This window comes from Triticum dicoccoides, chromosome 7A (genome assembly GCF_002162155.2).
Source record: "Triticum dicoccoides isolate Atlit2015 ecotype Zavitan chromosome 7A, WEW_v2.0, whole genome shotgun sequence".
Lineage (NCBI taxonomy): Eukaryota > Viridiplantae > Streptophyta > Magnoliopsida > Poales > Poaceae > Triticum > Triticum dicoccoides.
In genome coordinates, this window is record NC_041392.1 from 411,950,507 (window position 1) to 411,951,128 (window position 622).

General features: G+C 50.3%; 1 pseudogene; it reads left to right on the forward strand.

The window, feature by feature from the left end:
* The first annotated feature begins 264 nt into the window (after positions 1 to 264).
* LOC119333522 overlaps positions 265 to 622 on the forward strand; it is a 5,048-nt pseudogene continuing 4,690 nt past the window's right edge.

The window sequence follows — 622 nt, forward strand, 5'->3', positions numbered from 1 at the left end:
AATATGATAATGACAAGCAATTCACAAAAGATGCAGTCGCTCGTTATGATGCCTAAGAAGATCGCCATCAGCACTGAAGTTGTATCCTGTGGGAATAATAAAAAGGCAAAGTTGATTTTTAACTCAAAAGAAGAAAAAACCGTTGGGACTCCATATCTGTATGTATCCGTAAATAGCAATGGCCATGCTTGAATTGTGGCCTCATCGCTCTGAAAAGGAAACCGTTGCATTTTGCGGCTCCGTTTCCACGTGGTAACGGCGGTGATGAAGCCAGCGGAGGAGGAAAGGGAAAGCCAGGAGCCGCCGGCGACGGTTGGCATCGTCACCGGGGACACAGCGGCCTGTCGCTGTCAGGGTGTACGCCGACGGCATCAACGATCTCTTCCACTTCGGCCATGCTCGCGCGCTCGAACAGCCCAAGAAATCGTGAGAGCTCTCCTCCCCTTCCTGCTTTCACAGTTGCAAACCTCCTTCGGTTCTGAATTATGATGTCCTTGTTTGCAACTCTTGTCTCTGTCCTACGCAGTGGTACAAGGGCAAGACCGTCATGACCGATGACCGAGGAGGAGCGCTACGAATCGCTTCGTCATTGCAAGCATGCATCTCACATTTTTTTTGGGGG